This window comes from Geotrypetes seraphini, chromosome 8 (genome assembly GCF_902459505.1).
Source record: "Geotrypetes seraphini chromosome 8, aGeoSer1.1, whole genome shotgun sequence".
NCBI classification, from domain to species: Eukaryota; Metazoa; Chordata; class Amphibia; order Gymnophiona; family Dermophiidae; genus Geotrypetes; species Geotrypetes seraphini.
This window is the reverse complement of record NC_047091.1, coordinates 119,473,028-119,494,881: the sequence shown is the minus strand read 5'-3', so window position 1 is coordinate 119,494,881 and position 21,854 is coordinate 119,473,028. Positions and strand designations below refer to the sequence as shown.

Sequence of the window (21,854 nt, the reverse complement as noted above, 5' to 3'; positions counted from 1 at the left end):
CAAGAATTAACAATCACAACTGATAATCCAAGTTTTTATTTCTTGATATCCCGCAAATCACAGAATACCTAAGTGGCTTACAAATAAATTTAAATTAACGTACAATGAAATTGATACCATGTAAGAAAAACAATAAAAATAAAAACGACATACAATTCAAAAAGGGACAGGGGAAGAACTCCAATTTGTGTTAGGAAAGAAAGGGGGAGGAAAACACGTAAGGTAAGGGGAGCAGTTTAGTTGCTCATCATAGGGAACTCGTATTACATTATTTTAAAAGTTTAATTGCCCAGGGGAACCCATCTCTGAATAAAAAAGTCTTCATTTGGCCATGTAGTCATCATGGCACTTTATAATACTCATGCAAATATGGGATAAACAGATTAAGAAAACTGGTGTATGTCATTCATATTAGCTTCTTTTTAATTGTGCAATGTGCCTAATCTGATCTAAGCTTTAGATTTATATACAGTACTCCCCTGAAATTCATGGGGGTTCCATTCCAGGAACCCCTCGCAAATGTCAAAAAACCGGAAATGCAGTTTTTCGCCTTTCAAAAGGCAGGGAAAGCAGAAGAGGGCAGATGGAGAGGCAGGAGAGGGCAGCTGGAGCGGCGGCGGGTGAAGAAAATTACTCGCAGTCTGTTCCGACCACCTTTTCCTGTAGTAAAGTTGGGCTACACCAATCAGAAGCTGCTTTGACATGCAGGAAGAGGCAGTCGGAGAAACCCACAAATGAGTGAGTCTGCGAACTGTAAATTCATGGAGGAACACTGTACCGTATCATCTCCTGAAGTAGGGGCTCGACTCGGTTTACATAAGACTTGAATAAACAGGGAAATCAGTTTAACTGGCATGTGAATTACTAAACAAAAGGCAATTACTATATTTTTCGCTCCATAAGACGCACCCTAGATTTAGAGGAGGAAAACAAGAAAAAAAACTATTCTGAATCAAATTCTCCCTGCCAGGCTCTGTACACAACCCCATACTCCTTGTCAGGCTCTGCACCATGTCCTCCCTCCCTGCCAGGCTCTGTACCCTGTCCCCTCTCTGGTGGTCGGGATAGGGCATAGGGCGGGCAGGGACAGGGCACAGGGCAGGCAGACCTAGTGGCCTAGTGACAGACAGACTGGCCTAGTGGCAGGCAGGCCTAGTGGTCTAGTGACAGGCAGACTGGCCCCATACCCCCCACATACCCTAAATCATACCCCCATACCCCCCACGTACCCCCCCAGTACCTTAAATCATCCCCCCATACCCCCTATACCCCCAGTACCTTAAATGTAATTGAATAAAAACCTTATTGTCGCTGAAAGAGATGACTTGGGGGGAGGGATTCTGAATACCTCTAAGTTTGAAAATATTTCCTTTGTTAATTTGATAAATCTTGGATCCATTACTTCACTTGTGGATGATTTAGTAATATTATTTTTCTGCTTTTTTCTTTTCTCAATTTTGGGATTGTTATTATTTCCATGTTTCTGTAGATCTCCTTGGATTGGTGATATGCTAAACTCATAATGCAATACTAATAATAAAAAGTAATGCTGTCCTCCTTGCTTGATAGATGTCTAGAGCAGTGGTCTCAAACTCGCGGCCAGCCAGGTACTATTTTGAGGCCCTTGGTATATTTATCATAACCACAAAAGTAAAATAAAACAATTTCTTGATCATCAAAAAGGCCTCTAAAAGAGCAAAATGGAGGAGGTGGTTAATGTTGAAAAACAAGAGGGAAAATAATGAAAGTAGGATAACGTGTGTGCTTCTGTACTCGGCTCAAGCGGGTAAATTAAGACAAGTTATACGTCAGCATTGACATATTTTGGGGCTCCATGCAGGGCTCCGAGAAACCCCCAGATTTACCTACACTAGGGGATATAACCTGTCAGAAATATTAACGAAGCACACGGGGGATAAAGAGTTGAGTAAGGGTTATCATGGTAAATGTAAAGGTTGCGTTTATTGCCAGTTTGTATTGAAAACAGAGCATATAAAAATCCCTAATAGTGAAAGAATATTATATTTGCGTGACACAACTGATTTATGTTATCATGTGCCCGTGTGGATTATGGTATTTGGGCCACATGAAAAGAAAGATTAAGCAACGAATAGCCCAACACATGAGTAATTTAAGGTTGGAAAAAGTGGACCTCCATCTAGTAAATCATTGGGTATATTGAATACATAGAGTGAATGATTTAAGATTTGTTGTATTAATGACAGTTCATTTAGATTATGGGGGCAATGTATCCAATCTCCTATTGAGGAAAGAACAGAAACTAATTTATCTTTGGGATACAGTAGAACCTAATGGATTGAATAAGGAAGTGGAATGGCACTCCTTATAATTAGTAATTAGCAACAGCTGGGGGTAGAGGTTATATTAGAAGAGTAGTAGAAAGTCTCTTATGAAGCTTCCGGTTCCGGTTTGGCCGTAGCTGGGAGATCCTGATTTGGAAATGTCTTAACGATATGAGGTCCATACATAATGTGATGAAGAATAAGGTATGATTTAATAACATAAGGACATGTATGATAAGTTATTAGGATAAATACTATTATACAGGTAGTAAGATAGTAAAAATTGCTTGTACTGTGTGTTATAGAATATGGTTTCTAATTGAACCCTGACCATCGTTCAGCCCCTGAAGACGCCGTCGGGCAAAACACAGACTTGTGTTGGGCGCGACAGTTCAATTTTGAAGCAATGAAGTATGAGTGAGATGAAACATCAAGTGGATGAATAAATTGTACTCAAGAACAAAGTTTGCATAGTATTGGAGGAAGTCAAGTTTACCATTTGGACAACAAGTGAAATCTTTGAAATTTGTGATATGAACTTTTGATATGAATTTTTACTGGGGTGGGAAGGGTAGTTAGAAACATGTAAGAGTATTAAGTTATATGAATTGAGCAATTGATTGTGAGTTCTAATGAATTTTAAGCATCATCGCGTCAATGTCCACGCATTTCCAGGTGCCGCTGGCCGGATAGTTTGCGAGACACTGCTCTAGAACATCAGCACCTGGCATGGAAAATTCTAATAGAGTAGCAAGCAGATATCTGGAGTAACCTGGGTGAGCAGTGTAGTGAACCATAGAGAAAGGGACCCAGGCCCATATCCCACTATAACCACTACATTTATGGTGGAAAGTGTGAGCCCACTAAAGCCTACTGAACTGCCATTTAGGTGCTACGTGGAGCCATAAGTACTATTGGGATGATAGGCAGGTGGGTATAGTAGGTTTGGGGGGAGTTTTGGAGGGCTCAGCTTACATTATAAGGGGGTTATGGTGAGATGGCACCCTTTATGTGAAGTTCACTTCAGTGCCCCCTAAGGCACCCCACTGCTCTGCTGACATGTCTATATGGCCAGTGTAGTATATCAGTAACAATAAGAAATAAGCACTTAAATTCAGTCAGTAGCATTGCAACAATATAAGCCCTCCCCATCCCGCAATTAAATCAAGGAATCACACTAAAGATATATCCCTCCCCTCCCTCCCCCCCTTGATGTGGACTTATTTTCTTAAGAGATGTTTTTCAGGAGTAGATTGTGTTGTGATCCATGGGCAAATCAAGTCAGTATTTTAAAACAAATCCCATTCCTGTGGACCTTTTCATAATAAAACAGGGGACAGTCCTATGGCCATTATTTTAGGAGCAGCTATTTGTAAAGGAGTCCAAGCTTAGAACTGAGCACATGTTTCTGTGATTCCATGCAGAGGAGTATCCACTGATTCAGTCCCCAGCCTGTTCGCCTTTACAACATACTGACATTATTATATCTCACACCAACTCCTCTTAGCAAAAAATAAAATAAAATAAAATTATTGCGGCCATGATAGATTATAGGCTCCCAAACCACAATTGTGACAAGACACTCAGAATAGGGGTGTGGGGGGGAAGTACTTCAGATGATATATGTGGGGCCTCTTCTTCCTTTAACTTACGCTCTTTTTATACTTTGTTTTTATATTATGTAAAACCGCTTTGAAATTTGATAAGGCGGTATATCAAATTTTTAAATAAACCTGAATAAACCAAAATGGCATGGTGAAAGGGAACGTCATTTCTGATCTGAAAACATAGAAATATGATGGAAGATAAAGGCCAAAATGACCCATCCTGTCTGCCCATCCACAATCTCCTCCCTAAGAGATCCCAAGTGCATGTCACATGCTTTCTTGAATTCAGACACAGTCTTTGTCTTCACCACCTTTACCGAGAGCCTATTCCATGCATCTACCACCCTTTCTGTAAAAAAGTATTTTCTTAGATTACTCCTGAGCCTATCACTTTTTATACTTTATCCTATGCCCTCTCATTTCAGAGCTTCCTTTCAAATTAAATAGACTCGCCTCATGTGCATTTATGCCATGTAGGTATTTAAACATCTCTATTATATCTCTTCTCTCCTAGAAACATAGCAACATGATGGCAGATAAAAGCCAAATGGCCCATCTAGGCTGCCCATCCACAGTAACATTATCTCTTTCTCTCTCTGAGAGATCCCACGTGCCTATCCCAGGTCCTCTTGAATTTAGGCAGTCTCTGTTTCCACCACCTCTTCTGAGAGACTGTTCCACGCATCTACCACCCTTTCTGTAAAAAAGTATTTCCTTAGATTACTCCGGAGCCTATCACCTCTTAACTTCATCCTATGCCCTCACATTGCAGAGTTTCCTTTCAAATGACAGAGACTCGACTCATGCACATTTATATTATGTAGGTATTTAAACATCTCTATCATATCTCCCCTCTCTTGCCTTTCTTCCAAAGTATACAGATTAAGATCTTTAAGTCTGTCCCCATACGCCTTATGACGAAGACCACTAACTATTTTAGTAGTCTTCATCTGGAGTGACTCCATCCTGTTTATATCTTTTTGAAGGTGCAGTCTCCAGAATTGTATACAATATTCTAAATGAGGTCTCACCAGAGAGCAGAAAATTGGCACATACATTGGCCAGTTAAGAACATAAGAACATAAGCAGTGCCTCCGCCGGGTCAGACCATAGGTCCATCCTGCCCGGCAGTCCGCTCCCGCGGCGGCCCAGACTGGTCACGACCTGTCTGTATCAAGACCAGACTGGTCAAGTCCTGTCTTCCTATCGAAGTCCTAACCTTCCGGTCTTGCACATGCACGACCTGGTTTGGTTTCTAAACTCATTACTTGGTTAGCTTTTTATACTTGTGTTACATCCCAGCTCCTCCCTCAGTATCCCGCGATCCCTTTATCCCTCAGGAATCCGTCCAATCCCTGTTTGAATCCCTGTACCGTACTCTGCCTGATCACTTCCTCCGGTAGCGCATTCCAAGTGTCCACGACCCTTTGGGTGAAAAAAAACTTCCTTGCATTTGTTTTGAACCTATCTCCCTTCAGTTTCTCCGAATGCCCCCTCGTATTCGCTGTCCCTTTCAGTCTGAAGAATCTGTCCCTATCCACCCTCTCTATGCCCCTCATGATCTTGAAGGTCTCTATCATATCTCCCCTGAGCCTCCTCTTCTCCAGAGAGAAGAGCCCCAGCCTATCCAACCTCTCGGCGTATGGGCAGTGTTCCAGCCCTTTTACCATTTTCGTTGCTCTCCTTTGTACTCTCTCAAGTACCGCCATGTCCTTCTTGAGGTGCAGCGACCAATACTGAACGCAGTATTCCAGATGTGGACACACCATTGCTCGATACAATGGCATGATGACTTCCCGTGTTCTGGTTGTTATGCCCTTCTTTATGATGCCCAGCATCATGTTGGCTTTTTTCGAGGCTGCTGCGCACTGTGCAGATGGCTTCAGTGATGCATCCACCAGCACACCCAAGTCTCTCTCAAGTCTGCTGTCTCCCAACAATACCCCCCCAATTTGTAGTTGAACAACGGGTTCTTTTTCCCTATATGCATGACCTTGCATTTGTCCACGTTGAAAGGTTCTGTTAGCTACTAACTTAATTTAAAGAAAAATGGACAAATCAGTTAAATACTCTGCAGTTGGCAAACCTATCAAGGCTCATGGAGGGTGGGGATGCCTCACTGCTCCCATTCAGAGCTGTCAACCAGACCTGTCCACATCCTGGCCAAGAGCAGTGACTGTGTCCTGCAAACCCAGCTTCAGCTCCAAAGCATTGGCTTCCCATTCTTCCCATAACTCCAATAAAGGCAGAATTTGGTTTCAGGGCTGGTTCTGGTGCAGATGCCACTCTGGGCAAGGGCATTAATGGTGACTCCCCCTCTCCCCACCTCTCTGTGAGAATGGTTTTATCTGTTCCCCCCTGCTTCTCAAGGTAAAGGAGCCTTTATGCAACCTCATTCGCCAATTTGTTTTTAATAGTAGTGGTGGCCTGGAAGGGTCGAGAGAAGGAATAGCAAGACAGTAGAGGCTGAGTGATATTTTGAGGTGAGTGCTTACCTCAGTTTGATGGCAATCAGGAGATCAACATGGAATGTGGAGGGATTTCCTCTTCCGGTCTGCACACTATCTCATCCCTCCCAGTGCTAGACCTGGCTTTGGGCTCCCAGCAATGCCCTTTGTCCCCTCTATGCTCCAATTGACCACCCTGCTTGATTTTGAAGCCTGTTTTAAAGAACCAGCACTTGCAATCATTCCCCCTCCTCTTCCTTCCCTTTTATTCAATATTATTCTAGTATCACCAGCTTGAGCTCTGCAAATGTACCTCACGCCTATCCTGCAGCTCCTTCTACAGCTCTGCCAATGCATCTCAGTTCTGCCCTGTACCATCACCCTATAGAGAGCTCTCACACACAGCTCTGTCAGTGCACCTCATTCCTGCCTTGCAGCACTCACTGTTATTCCAGTACTGAAGGCAAACAAAAAAAGAGGAAGGACTGCGGGAAGGATGTACATGATGCAGGCAATAAAAAGGTAAGATTTTCATACTTTTGCTTACATCCTTAGGACCCCTGAGGAAGATGTTTTAGTCGAAACATGGGCCGTGTTGGGTCCCCATTCATTAGAGTATATGTGGATTTTTTTTTGTTGTTGTTGTATACATTGTTTTATTGACTGAATAAAAGCCTGCATCATGTACATCCTTTCCGTAGTCCTCCCTCTTTTTTTGTGTTTGTCTTCACATTTCTGACTGCGGACTGGTTGGGTTTCCTTCGTTTGCTGCATTCCAGTACTGAGACCATTCACACACAGCTCTGTCAGTGCACTTCACTCCTGCCCTGCAACACCCTTGCTATTTCAATAGAGACCCCTCACACACAGCTCTTTTGATGCATCTTAGTCCTGCCCTGCAGCACTCCCTGCCATTCTAGTACTGAGTAATCCTCTTGGCTAGTTGTATTATTTTTCACTGTTTGCAGCTTTTGAGGAGTCTTTGCTGTTTTATGGCAGCTGAGTTCATCATTTGTTGCCATGCCCTGTACAGGATGTGCTGTCTGTCAAGAATTAATGCATTGGAATATTGAGGGAGCAAAGAAAGAATTCCCCAGTGGTAAAAATAGCCGCCCTGGCCCCAGATTTGGTTCTGTTGTCACTGGATCTGGTTTTTCAACCTTTTCCTCCCCTTCTCCGGCTCTGACTGATTCTGCCTCTCTTCCATTCTTGTTTGCCTTGATTCATGCTGAGCTGATAAACCTCTCTGGTCCTTCCTTCCTTCCTTCCCACATAATTTAAGAAGTCAAGTATTTGGGGTTTTTAAATAAAATTTCTTATAATGAACACACATGTACTTATCAGCTGGCTGCCAGACCTCCTCGTGAGACTGAAATGTGTTTCCATGCTTGGAATAACAATAAAGATAAGTAAGTCCCCCCTTCCCCCCCCTCTTCTGCTTACAGACTCTAAATTTAGAGTAGCATGTTCTCTGGCTCAATTGCTGAGAGTCACCTGGCCTTTGTGGTCTGAGGCATATGCTGGCATCCTTGTTATGAAGCCAGTCTGCTTACCCTGATGGGTATTTGGACACGTAGAAGTAAGTTCTGTTTGCTCTGCCCTCAATCAGGCCTCTGCACAGATATTAATGAAGATGTGAGAACAAACAACATAACATAAGGTTTTATTTATAAATCAAATAAGCCTTGCGGTTCTATGCGGTTTACAAAAGAGGAAAAGCTGACCAACGTCAGTGAGCTACAACATAAGATGACAGAAGGAGTAAAAACGAGGTTTACCAGACGTCCGGATTCCCCCTCACAAGGAGGACATGTCCGGGGGTCTGGACAGGCTTCCCCCGAAATTGTGTCCGGCAAGAGGGCATCCGCGCATGCACGGATGCCACAGCGATGATGTCATGCGCACATATGAGTGTGCGTGATGTCATCGCGTCACATGCGTGGATGCCCTCTTGCCCAACCAGAGCAAGCAGCAGGGGTGGGACTACGGCGGGATTAGGGGTGGGACTGGGGCATCATTGGGGGGGATGGGCAGGCCGGAGGGCAGATCTAGGGGGTCCAGATTTTATGAATGTAAAATCTGTCAACCCTAAGTAAAACTGTTTGAAGTCAATGAGTTACAATATAAGAGGGAGCTGTAGTTAACAGGTTTACAATGGTTGACGAGGAGGAAGAGCAGGGCAATAGGCTGAGCAGTGATTTGTAGAAGAGGCGGCCAAATAAGATATAGCTGACCAGTATCGGTGACCCACCCTCCTTGATTTTACCCCCCTAGAGATCCCACATGTATATCCCATTTCCTTTTAAAATCTGGCACGCTGCTGGCCTCAATCACCTGAAGTGGAAGTTGATTCCAATGATCGACCACCCTTTCGTTGAAGAAAAACTTCCTGGTATCGCCATGAAATTTCCCACCCCTGATTTTCAGCAGGTGCCCTCTTGTAGCCGAGGGACCTTTAAGAAAGAAGATATCATCTTCCACCTCGATGCGGCCCATGATATATTTAAACGTTTCAATCATGTTTCCTCTCCAAATTATAGCTTCATGATGCTGGGTTCTGCGTTAGGAATCACTGCCCAGGAAAAGATCTAGGTGTCATTGGTGAGGATATGTTAAAACCCTCAGCTCAATGTGCGGTGGATAAGAGAGCAAATAGAATGTTAGGAATTATCAAGAAAGGAATGGAAAACAAAGATGAAAATGTTATCATGTCCTTGTATTGCTCTCTGATACAGCTGCACCTTGAGTACTGTGTGACACTCTGGTCACTGTATCTCAAAAAAGATATAGTGGAATTAGAAAAGGTATAGAGAAGGGCGATGAAAATGATAAAAAGGATGGGACAGCTTGGAGAAGAGACAGCTCAAGGGTGATATGATAGAAATCTATAAAATACTGAGTGGAGTGGAATGAGTATATGTGAATTCCTTGTTTACTCTTTCCAAAAATACTAGGACTAGGTGGCATATGATGAAGCTACTAAATAATAGATTTAAAACAAACTGGAGAAAATATTTCTTCACATAACATGTAATCAAATTCTGGAATTTGTTTCCAGAGAATGTGGCAAAATCAATTAGCTTAGCAGAGTTTAAAAAAAGGTTTGGCTAATTTCTTAAAAGAGAAGTCCATAGGTCATTGTTGAGATGGCTTGGGGAAATCCACTGCTTATTCTTAGGATAAGCAGCATAAAATCTTGCTAGGGGCTTGGGACTTGAGTTAGCCACTACTGGAAACAGGATACTGGGCTTGATGGATCTTTGGTCTGTCCCAGAATGGCTATATGGTTGATGAAATGATATAAGAAATGGCCATTTTCAAAACAAAAAAAGCGTTTTCCTGTTTTGAAAATGGTCATGCTCGCTACTGGATTTTTGGACATGTTCTGCAAAATGTCCAAAATCAGATTTAGATGTCATATCGAAAATGCCCTTCCACACCACATCTGAAACTTTAGATTTAGTATCCTTGCAGTCCTGTTTTGTTGCTGAGCCCACTTGGCTTTGCGATCATAAACTCGTTCTTAACCTTGATGATGGCCTGTTGGATAACTGGTCAGAACCTAATCCTTTTGCTTACTCCCATTTTTTTTTTTGGTCTGCCAGTTCCCACAATTAAATATTTTAAGTACTTGTGAGTTACTATAGATTCCAATTTGACATTCTCTCTTCATATCTCTTCTGTTCTAAAAGCAGGGGGGTTTTGCCCTATGTCCGATCTGTGCTTTAAATAATTGCTTACCTTTTGAAGCCTTACCTACCTTAGTTCTCACGCTTGTGATTTCCGGACTTGATTACTGTAATGTCCTCTTTGCAGGTGTTACTCAATTACAAAATATGGCAGCATGACTCCTCTGTCGCACAAGAGGTGTGACCATGTTTATCTACTGTTACAATGCCTACATTGGTTATCTATTGCCTCTAGAATAAAGTTCAAGACAATAGTTTTGGCTCATACAGCTCTCTGCACCGGTCTCCCAGGTTATCTGGTTTCAGACATTATTCCATATGTTCCAACGTGTGTGTTACAATCCATTAATGAACTTAGATTAATTCTCCCTGGACCTGCCAGAGCAAGCTCGGAATGCACCAGAAATACAGCTTTCTTCTTTTAAGCTCCTGTCTTTGGAACAATCTCCCTTTGATATTACGCTCACATCACAGCTAAGATCAAAGTGGCCTTAAGGATGTATTTTCATAACATTGCTTATTGCTGCTAGAAAGTGCTATGATTTTCTTGTTGATGAATGATTCTTGCTATGATTGTGTTGTCCCTATTTTTAGGAGTTCTTTTCTTTAAAGTAGAAACCACCTTGACTTCCTGAATAAGCATAAACATAAATTTAACTGGATAGTGCCATGGAATATCTCCTCTAACAGCTGTGGGCAGTGTGGAAACCTAGCCAGTTAGCAGATTTTCTGCTTGCTAACTGACTGAGAAACCACATAAACCCCCTCCCTCCCTTTACAAAGCAGTGGTAGCGGCTGCCATGCGGCAAACGCTCCAACGTCCATTAAATCCCTACAGGCTTTGGAGCGATTACCGCAGCTTTGTAAAAGGAACCCAAAGTTAGGACAGAAAAAGAGGCCTATCTGAACTTTATGCAGTAAAATCAGTTAACTTCTGGGTCCTCACCTAATGGTGTGCCTCCCCCTCCCTGGAACATCTGGATCTCCCCATATAATCTCTCTCTCCTTCCCTCCCAGCCCACCCCCTACCCAGAAGCACAAGACCCCTCTCCCTCCCACCCCCAGGAAACAACAGAAGACCCCCCTCTGGATCCCCCTACCCCATCCCCACCCCTGGAAATGCAAGTCCTTACACCCCCCCCCCCCCCAATTTTATTGGGCTTATCTCCCCATTTCCTTAGTGGTCCAGTGGGGAAAAGGGCAGGAGTAATGCCCACTCGCTCCTGCCCATTGCAGCAGCCTCCCCAAAATGGCTGCTGTGACCTCCAGTGGTATCACTCCTGCCCAGTTCCCCACTGGACCACGAGGCAAATGGGCAGGCAAGCCCAATAATACTGATGGAGGGGCTTGCATTTCTAGGGGGTGGGGGATCCAGAGAGGGGTCTTCTGTTGCTTCCAAGGGGTGAGAGGGGGGACTGGGCATTGGAAGGGGGCCTCAGCCAATATTCAGCTGGGACCCACATAAGCTCTGGCAGCTAGCATATTTCAAATTAGCCACAGATATTTAATGCAGATGGTCTGCAATTGAATATCTGGGGCTAATTCAGCTGGAGAGGCCTACTACGGTTCTGTAAAGTATCATTACAAGAGTGGCCAATAGAGCACTCAAGAGTTACAGCTGCTGGAGCTGGTTAGGTATAAGAAGAGCAAAACGCTATGCTCATCTTTTACTTCCTGTTGCTAATAAAGGTTGAATGTTCCCCATTGACTAAGGTTAGCATATAGCTCCAGAAAAAGGAGAACGGATTATAGACATCCTCGTTTTACCTCCCTTGTCTCAATTAATTCCTCCTTTTTCTGGAGCCATATGGTAGCCTACCTGTGACCCATCCCCTATATTTTTATACCAGCAGCTTAGGATCTGTGCTATAGGGGGGAAAAGCTGCAGGTAATGTCATTCTTCCACTCCAACCCTTCTTCTTCTCCTCCTCGTGTCATTGTCATTTCCCATCCCCAATCCTTCCTCCCCCCAACCCTTTCTCTTCTCAAGTTTCAAGATTAAGTTTATTAATATTTTGATATACTAGCCATCTCAAGTATCTGGTCGGTTTACAGTAATAAAAAGATCAACTATATATATATATCTATATATATCTATAAAGCAAAATAAAAAAAATGGGGGGGATAAGGTCGATACAAAGACTTGATTACGAAGGGTACCAACCATTCTTCTTCTCCTCATCTCTCTGTCCTATCTCTTCTTCTTGCCTCACTGTCGTTCCCCATGTCCATCCCCATCCCTTCCTCTTTTCCTCATCTCTCTGCCATTCCTCCTCTCCTCTCCTTCCTCTTCTCCTTATCTCACTGTCATTTCCCATCTACACCATTCTTCTTCTCCTCACCTCTCTGTCCTATCTCTTCTTCTTGCCTCACTATCGTTCCCCACGTCCATCCCCATCCCTTCCTCTTTTCATCATCTCTAGCTATTCCTCCTCTTCTTCCATTTCTTCTTGCCTCACTGTCGTTCCCCATGTCCATCCCCATCCCTTCCTCTTTTCCTCATCTCACAGTCATTCTTCCCCCCATCTCCCTATCACTCTTTATCCCCGACCCTTCCTCTTCCTTATCTCACTGCCATTCCCCATCTGCCATCCTTTCCTCTGCTCACACCCATTTCTCTTATGCTTCTTTGTGTTCCCCCTGCCTCTCTCTCTCTTACCTCACAGCCTTCTTCTTCCCTATGATGAATAGCATCAGTACCCTAATGTCCTAATGCAGCTGACAGTTCATTTTGTGCTGATGCTTCCTATGAAGGATGGCCCCTATTAGCCCAGGCCTGGAAAGGGCGGGGAGGGGGAGGGAGAAAACCCATTCTCAGGGTAAGCGAGTTAAGCAATGGCGTCTTAGACACAGCTACTGTGCAGAGGCTACTGCATATGCTTCTTATCTTTCATCTCTCTGAGCATTCATGAATATTTTTACAGAAATGGGAAAATGTGCCTGTACAGATTCAGTGACATTGGTTTTAAGGGAAGTAATCCAAGTAAAATTGACCCTTTACTGGACAACTCCGACCCCCAAAGAACCTTCTAGACTTTTTTTTTTTTTTTTTGGAGACATAACACTGATGACTCTAACCTTATTGTTACCAAACACATCTGCTACACTTTAGCATCAAGTTTTTAAAAATCACTTTTCAGGATTTCTCATTTCTTCACAGGAAACAGAGCTTGGTACTTGGAACAGCCTTGCAAACATGCAAAGTCCAGAAAGGCAGGGTCAGGCAGAAAGGATCTTCAGTGGTAAGAAAGTATGAGATAAAACCGAGGACAGTGGAGCAGCAGCAGTTAGAGATAATAAAATCTGGAATGAAACAGACGTTTAATTTTGTTTCAAACAGAAATTTTATAAAACCCCAGAATATGATGTGCATAAAAACCAAAATGAAGTGAAGCAGAATAACCACCCCCCCAAAAAAAATTAAACAAAGAATCTTTAAACACTCCCATACACCCCCCCCAAAAAAACCACACACAACTGCATGCTCCCTTGAGCATGAAGGAACTGAGTGGGCATCTCTCCTGCTGCTGGAGGGAGGGTGTCGGGGGGGGGGGGGGAGAGGGCGTTGCGTGGTGGTGGGAAGGAGTGGGTATCTCTCCCACTGCCAGTTGGGCTGTCGGGGGGGAGTGTTGCTTGGCGACAGGAGGGAGTGGGCATCTTCGATTTGTTTTTGTTTTATTTTTGTGCATTCTGCGCAATGGGCACATGCAAGTTTAGCGAACCTTCGCTATTCTCCGCCAACCCCATATATAAGTCTGTCATGCACTGGCCCTCCTTCCCAGCTACTGAGGTGGCATCAAAACCTACTCTAGCCCATCCTGATCCATCTTCTAGACATATACACAGACAGGGCAGGATTAAAGCCTAGGGCCCAAACCCTCTCAAAAGGGTAAATCAAGGCAGATTTTTGCCCTGGTACTTTAGCTACTGCCAGAGAGAAGAGAATCGAGAAGGAGCAGAGGGCGCAGACCATTGTTGGCCACAGAGGTCTGGCTATTCTTCCTCACTCCTGAGTGCTGCCTGCTAGACAGCAGGGGGAGCCAGTGAGCAGGGCTTCTTACCTGCCTTTCCTCCTCTGCTAGTTGTCCTCTGTGGTCTTAATCATGCAAGGTTCCATTTGTGGGAGCTTTAAAATATATTTAACTTACAATGAGGAGCCCAACAAAGGGTTAATCCTGCCGTCTACACAGATCACAGAAGTCTGTATGGCATCAACTTCTCTTCCCCACTGCTGGAGCTGCCATTTAAGCACCACTCATGTGCATCATAAATAAGGTGACCATTTGTTTTTTTCCTCAAAAGGGGACATTACTCATTTGAGCCCCGCCCCCAATCCCGCCAAGGTGAAGAGCAGCCTGCGAGGTTTACTACAGCCGGACGGCGAACCTCAACAGGCTGCTTTGAAGAGAAGCAGCAGCGGCGGCAGTGGTTGGTGAGTGAGGGCGTGAGGGGGGAGTCGCCGGCGTGTTCCCTGCCTCCGTGTTCCAAAATGGAATTCGGCATGGAGGGACACAGCACGGCGCAGCGATCACAAAACCCTAAATGCGCATGCATGCTTAGGGTTTTATTATAGAGGATGATAAAGAGTTTTACCTCATGCAAAGTTGTCATTTCTTTAATAAGACATTCACTATTTTTTTCTGAGGCCTTCCAAGTACCTACAAATCCAAAATGTGGCCCTGCAAAGGGTTTGAGTTTGAGACCACTGTACTAGAACATCAGTAGATCTATTGGAAAACTGAAGAAGCCATATTAGTACAAAGCCATCCTGCACAGTTAATGCTAACAGAAAACCATATTTCCTTCATATGCAGAAAACATAGACCGACGCTCAAACAGTATAGATAACTAACCACAAATTAAAAATAGAAGCATGTCGAAAAATATTAAATGGAATCCCCAAGCAGCCACAATGCAATACCAGAGAAAGAGAAAAAGTGATATCCCCCTGTACTGGGCAAAATATAAAGATAGGAAACGTAAATTAAAAAAACTCACATATTACAATCATTGCATTAAAAGTTAACACCTGTTGTATCATTCATTTCCTCCTTCTTATACACTCCCATATTCAACATCTCTCTCTCCTTCCGTTGCACCCTTGGTCCAACGTCTCTCTTCTCCCTTCCATCATTCTCTCCCTTTCTCCCTCCATGTCCAACATCTCTGCCTCTCTCCCCCTCTTTTGTGCCTTGGGTCAAACATCTCTCCCTTCTTCCCTTCCACCATATTTTTTTAACATTTCTCCCTCTCTCCCCATGCACCCCTATACCCTTCTCTTGCCCCTCCTTGCAGTCTGCCTCCATTCCCTTTACCACATATATGACATTTTCCCTTTCTCGCCCCTCTCCACCCCTTTGCAGTACCTCTATCTTCCTCCCCTCCACTCCACATCCTAAAATCCTTCTTCTCTTGTCCTTTCAACACGGTGCAGCATCTTTCTTTCCTATCCTTCCCCACCACACTTACAGCTAACTCTGTCTTTCTTGCTGGCTCCTGCACATCCCTCTCTTCACTCTCTGGCTTCAATGGATCAGAATCAGCAGCAGCAGTTGCTACAGGCTCCCTGCTGCTAACCTGGAAGCCTCTCCTCTGTCACGTTCTACCCCGGCAGAAACAGGAAGTTGTAAATAGTAGCAAGAGGAGAGGCTTCTGGGTTAGCGGTAGGCAGTCTTTAGCAGTCACTGCCGTTGACTAAACCATTGAAGCCGGCCAGTGGAGAGTGGAGATGCAGGGACCATGGGATCTGACCCGCTTCCCCGACACTGATGTGGAGGGGTAGGGCTCACGCAGGCAGGTGGCCGGGCCCACTCATTGTTATACCCTGCCCCCTTTCCTGTGCCATCCATCCATCATCCCTCCCTCCCTGCTCTGCCTGCCAGCCATCTGTTTGTGTGTCACCTCCCTTGTCAACCGTCTCTCCTGCCTACCTCCCCCCCCCCCCGATCCGACGCCAACCATTCATGAAAAGCTAATGTAAAACTGACCTGGTTCTGGTTTGATTAATCCTTTAGATATGAGCGGCTAAAGTTTGTGAACATAAACTGAGTTTGCTCACATTAAAAATCAAGGTCAGCTGAAGCCACAGCCCACTTTTTTTGAGGTTGCTTTTAACTCCTAACCTCCACTTGCTTGTAAAGCATTCATGCCTAAGAAACCCCCTAGCCCCCTACTTATCCAGTTTGTCTGTTTGATTAGATTGTAAGCTCTACAGAGCAGGGACTGTCTCGTGAATGCATATATTTAGCTGTGCTATAGAAATGATAAATAGCAGTAGTAGTAGTAGTAATTTCAATTTCTCTCTCTGTGGTTGAGGGAGACCCAACAGATTAGCTTTCCCAAACAGTTCCACTGACTAGGCAGACAGTGTATGAAACCTCTTTGTTCATGTCAGCAGGATGAATAATCCATGAATCCTGAGTCCATGAGAATTCAGAGGCTTACATGGGAGGATGAGGAATGACTAGTTAGCCCACGGGGGCATTGGGGGTCACTTTATTTGCATCTGCAGCTGTTGGATAAGCATGACTTAGAATGGAAATAAACGCATGCACTATAAGTGAAGAGGTCCTGCCTCAGGCTTGCAGAAAATCTCCCTGCAGTGCCCTGCTTCTAAAAGAAATCCTGGCCTCTTTGCTTTGCCAGTAGCAAACTCCAGGGGGAGGCAAGATCAGTTATCTGTCAAGAATCCATAATTATAAGTGAGAGGGTGCAGGAAGAAGATTGAAAGGGGAAAGAATGATGCAGAACCTTTTCCACAATTGTTCTTGTCTCGCTTTTTAAAGCGATTTCTGCCCATTCTTCCAGTTCTCATGGACATGAAAAAAAAAAAAAAAAGCCAAATCAAAAAGGAAGTGAGATAATCAATAACTTGTAAGCTGCAAGCATCATCTGTTATTGATCCCCCCAGGCACTTCTTCATGTTCTCTGTATCCAACTGGGCAAGTCAGAAACTGTGTGGCCTGGTGTGCTGGCAGGGCTGTGTTCATTCTGGGAGGAAGGGGGAGGCCATGGTCTGTGACTCCGGTCATTAACCATTGACAGGAGTGACATCAACGCCTTTATCTTTTTATAGGGACCCTGCCTGAGAGCCAACCTGAGTGGGAGTCAGGCCTTACATTAAAGATCCCCTTTATTCCTTTTGTATTTTGCCTCCCCTTTCTTTTATTTTAAGCAATGTATCCTCCCCATCTGCCCATATGAATTTGTTCCCTCTATTTTATATTTTTAAAAAACTTTTAATATTTTGATAAATTGGAAACTGCTTTATTTATAAAAGCGGTATATCAAGACCTAAATAAATTTGAAACTTAAACATGATCATTCCATAAAGAGTATAAAATACAAAGCACGTTCTGTATCCCCCCCCCCACCCGCCCCCTGTAACTGGTGCTCAGTTGGCAGGTCTCATATTTTTGGGCTACGAGCAATAGATCAGACAATAAAATTGGTGGCTGAAATGGGACTGGAATATGTGTATGTGGTGTCACAACTCTGGCACATGGGCAGACTAGATAACCTAACATGGGTGTGCTCTCGAAACACATTTGGGAAAAGAATGCTGTAGGCCAGTGGCCCCAGGGCCACATGCGGCCCCTGCAGTCCTCCACTGTGGCCCTCAAGCAGTTGACCGAAATGATCTTCAAATCCTGTAAGTGCATTAATTTCAATCTTGCCCATTTGATATAGTAACTGCAAACAATCCCTTAAGTGTGTTACTCAGATGTCTCGTTTATGGAATTTGCTACCCTTGACAATCAAAAATAAAGTGAGTTTTTAAAATATATCCTTGAAGTGTGGTAGAATCAATATTAGGAGCCAGCCTAAACAAGCAGGTCAAAGCAGTTTACAAAATTAGTAGCATATGTAAGCTTGAAATCTTTTGGTGGCCTTCAGAGCTTTCTTGTATTCACAATGCAGCCCTTTACATGAAAATGTTTGGAGACCACTGCAGCGGTACCTGGCCTCAAGCTCACTTTACAAGGTCCAGAAAGAGACTCTGTATGTATGGTACAACGCAAGCGTCAAGATGAACACTAGCAGCAAATCTGAGAGTGAGATAATCTCCAAAATAACCTAGTTTGAAAATGAGGCATATTCCTGTCACTGTGTGTGCAAACGAACCTTTGTGGGGGCCCCAGCCCATTGAATGGCTTTCAGAGATTTCAAAATGGTGTGTTTTTTTTTGCCAGGTTTGGAAAGGCTGCTGACCTGAAATCGTTTTGTCTTTCAGAAAATTACTACAGCTCTCCCCCCCTCCCCCTCCTTTCCACGTTCAAGCCTGGCTCAGGCAAGCGGTAAGCAATCGCCCCCTGGTGGCAGAGAGATGAAATTCTTCATGGCTGGAAACGTCAGGGATGCATAATGTATGAGGGATTCCTGCCTTACTGGTACCTCAGCCTCAGTCAGGGATTCCCTAAACATTATCCAGACCAGCCTCCCCCCGTCCTTGCAGCCCGATTTCCAAATGAGAGAGTTTGATCTTTCCCGAAGACCATGAGATAATATGTCAGCATTTTAATGCAATAAACCTGATAAAGCGAGACAGTGTGTCTAATAGAAAGGCTAGAGGCAGAGGGAGGAGGGCGGAGTGCCTTCATGCCTGCTAGGTTTCCCCCTGCTCTCTCAGCTCTAATTAAAGCCAGCAGTATTTGGTTAGGCAATGGAAAATACCTACTGCTGACTCGGACTCGGGTGTGAAGATTCTGTCTGCAGACTGTATTCCTCAGTTTCACATTGGCTCTTGCAAATGAAGAACCCATGTGACGGATTTCCAGCTAGACTATAGCGGTTAGATTGATGTCCCTTAAGGGAGCTTAGAGGGTGTCCTCTGTTCTGTGGCTACAGGACAAGGAACACGCAGCTCTTATTGCAAGAGAGAAGCTGTCATACGTTCCATGTGGTTTAACCTCACTGCTGCTGCTGCTGCTGTCTGAGTGATACTGGTGTATATAAAAGAAAGGAGGAGGGTGCCTGCAGCCTTGCATCCCTCTCAATTAACTCTCAGGTCTCTATCTTTTATATCCCTCCCCACCCCAAAAGATTTTGCACATTAAACTCAACATCAATTCTAATTCCTTATATCTTGGTCTCTCTAAACATTCCTGATTCAGCTATTACAGGTGGTGTGGGTGTGTGTGCGAGGGAGGGGGTTGATGGGCTGCTGGGTGGCATGTGAGTGATGTGGCTGGTGAGATTTGTGGTGTGGGCTTGGAGTTGACAGGTGTGTGTTTGTTTGGGGAGGGGTATAACTTCAAAATGTCAATTGTGATGGGCATTCACCCATGGGGTTTTTGTATTATGTATTTCTATTGTTGGCCTTCTCTTTTATGCTGTTTCTGACTGTTGTCGATGGCTTTTTTGGCTGTTTTGCCCGTGGATGTTTGTTCCTTCGCAATTGTTAATAAAGATATTGAAAAAAAAAAAAAACAAACAAACAAAAAAAAAATCTACATTTGTCAAGATTAGAGGTCTGCACGGGAACGGGGATCGTGGGAATCCCGCGGGTTCTGCGGGAATCCCCCTAACCCATGGGACTCCCACGGGGACCCCCCCCCCCTCTAGCCAACGGGACTCCCACGGGGATGGAAGGCTTTGGAAGCAGGGTTCGTCCATATAATATAATGGACAGGTCAGCCTTAGTAAAAGAGGGGGTTTATAAGTTAATTACCTGAACAGAAAACAAAAAAAGGGTTCCACCAAACAGATTCCACAAGGAAAACAGCAGCGGAAACACAAAAGAAACCGGAATTGATGATCCCGTCAGAAGTAATTGCTGCTTTTTATGGGGACGGGCAGGGATGGAGGTAATTCCTTGCGGGGAAGGTGGGGACGGAGAGGATCCTGACGGGGACGGGCGGGGATGGGTAGGATTTCTGTCCCCGCACAACTCTCTAGTCAGGATATCACCATTGCTGAAATCCTTGCACTGGCTTCCAACATCTGCAAGAACTGAATTCAAGATTGTGTTTAGTTTTTTTTTTTAAATATACTGTACAGTATACAGCAGTGGTCTCAAACTCGCGGCCCGGGGGCCACATGCGGCCCGCCAGGTATTATTTTGAGGCCCTCAGTATTATAAAGAATGACTCTTTATGGAAAACCTGTGCCTCAAGTGTCCGGCGGTCGTATCCTCACTACCCGCCTCGCTGCTGTAACCTCACGCAAGCGCTTTCCTGCGTCTGTACGCGATTGTCCTCTCCACTCCACCTCACAATCAGGTGCAGATGCAGGAAAGCGCTTGCGTGAGGTTACGGCAGCGAGGCAGTACAGCTTGTGCGTGTGTCCGGTGCTGGAGGACACTTAAGGCACAAGTTTTCCTTAAAGAATCAATCATCCTTTATAATACCGAGGGCCTCAAAATAGTTGGTCCAAAATCTTGTCTCTTGCAGTTGATACTTTGATAGTTTTTCACTTTCTGCATGTTTCACTGCTTTCTGCTGTGTATAGCTGAAATTATCAGAAGCAATTAAGGAAAGATCTATAAACTAATTTCAGATCATCCACATTTTGGATTATGCAAAGTTGTCTTTTCTTTAATAAGACATTAACTATTTTTTTCTGCGGCCCTCCAAGTACCTACAAATCCAAAATGTGGTCCTGCAAAGGGTTTGAGTTTGAGACCGCTGGTATACAGTATATTTTTTTTTTTGCTTGTTTATTTATCATGTTTAATATCGTTGCCTGCTGGTCGTTATTCTAGCAGATCAATTCAAAAGAATATGCTCTCCTTTCCTGTTGCTGCTTAAAGAGTATGGACCTTGATGCCAACTAAACTCAGATTAAAACAAGATTATTTAAAATTTTGCAAACAGTTGAAATGCCAGGGGGTGCTGAAAAGTTCTAAGCTCAACCAACCAACTTCCTAATTCCTGAGCCTTATTCTGCCACTGTAGCTGAAAAGACTGTTATCTTATTTGGCTAAGTGCCAATTCTGAGTGTGTGTGTGTGGGGGGGGGGGGGGAGTTAGGGAGGAAGGGGTTTGACATTGTTTCAGATCATTGATTGAATCATATTTCATTCTCTTCTTTTTTGGGGCTGAGAACCTTTCAGCACCCCTTCATACTGGTTGTTTAACAAATATTTATAATCATATGTAGATTACATTGTTTTTAGATAGATAGATCATTAATTTATCTTTCCATGTATTGTACTCAATTTTGGTACTGTTTTTGTAAACCGTTGTGCACTCCAATGGTCCACATATGAGGGTGGTTTGAAAAGTTTGGTTAAAAAAAAAAAGCAAGTTATTTATTTATTTATTCAGTTTTTTATACCATTCTCCCAAAGGAGGTCAAAATGGTTTACATGAATTTATGCAGGTATTCAAGCATTTTTTCCTGTCTGTGAAGCAACATAATATCCATTCAGGGCTATTCACTTAATCCAGCATGTTTCCAGTTTTTTCATAAACTATTTTTCCTATGAAACGAAAATACTGGAAACTTGCTGGACTAAGTATATAGCCCTCGATGGATACATTTCTTATACCAGACTTTTGAAACCACCCGTATATAACATTTGATACATTATGTTATGTTATCATCTCTCCCCGAATGATCCTGTAATAATGCATATTGGAGAATAAACTTTTACATATTAAAATTTGTTTCATATATATACATACTGAGATAGATATTCAAAAACACATATGTGGTCAGCAGTGGGGTCAGTGCATGTGCGGTTTTTAAAATCTGTCCACAGTGTACATTTTTATGTATCCTAAACCAGTGTTTTTCAATCTTTTTGTACCTATGGACTGGCAGAAATGGAGGAATTGTTTTGCAGACCAGCAGTTGAGGAGTGCTG

General features: G+C 43.7%; 1 long non-coding RNA gene across 1 annotated transcript in view; it reads right to left on the bottom strand.

Annotated features, from left to right (window-relative positions):
* LOC117364449 overlaps window positions 1-15,643 on the bottom strand; it is a 41,268-nt gene extending 25,625 nt beyond the window's left edge. Inside the window, exon 1 of the long non-coding RNA XR_004540253.1 lies at window positions 15,516-15,643. This is a non-coding gene — a long non-coding RNA (uncharacterized LOC117364449). The remainder of the gene's footprint in view (window positions 1-15,515) is intronic.
* Window positions 15,644-21,854: the final 6,211 nt, after the last annotated feature.